The sequence below is a fragment of the Egretta garzetta genome, unplaced genomic scaffold (genome assembly GCF_000687185.1).
Source record: "Egretta garzetta isolate BGI_Z169 unplaced genomic scaffold, ASM68718v1 scaffold18, whole genome shotgun sequence".
NCBI classification, from domain to species: Eukaryota; Metazoa; Chordata; class Aves; order Pelecaniformes; family Ardeidae; genus Egretta; species Egretta garzetta.
This window is the reverse complement of record NW_009260616.1, coordinates 3,576,056-3,576,327: the sequence shown is the minus strand read 5'-3', so window position 1 is coordinate 3,576,327 and position 272 is coordinate 3,576,056.

The following is a 272-nucleotide window of genomic DNA, read 5'->3' as shown; positions in this document are numbered from 1 at the left end:
CTCATATGTAAATAGAGTTGTCATGACTTAATCACAATGTGTTCATTGTAAAAAGTAAAGGAGCCACTGGCTGGCTCAGCTTTAGGCTTGTTGTTCTTGCCTCTTTTTGTAATTTTTTTTTAAAGTAGGGTTTACAGCTAGAATTTTGAATGCCAAAGTTCTATTTATTAAATAATAATAAAAGTTTTCATTGTTAATGACTGGTATTTTTCCACTGGAATTTGTTTGTTGATGTTTGGGATTTGTATCCACAGAGCAAAAATAAATTTTGT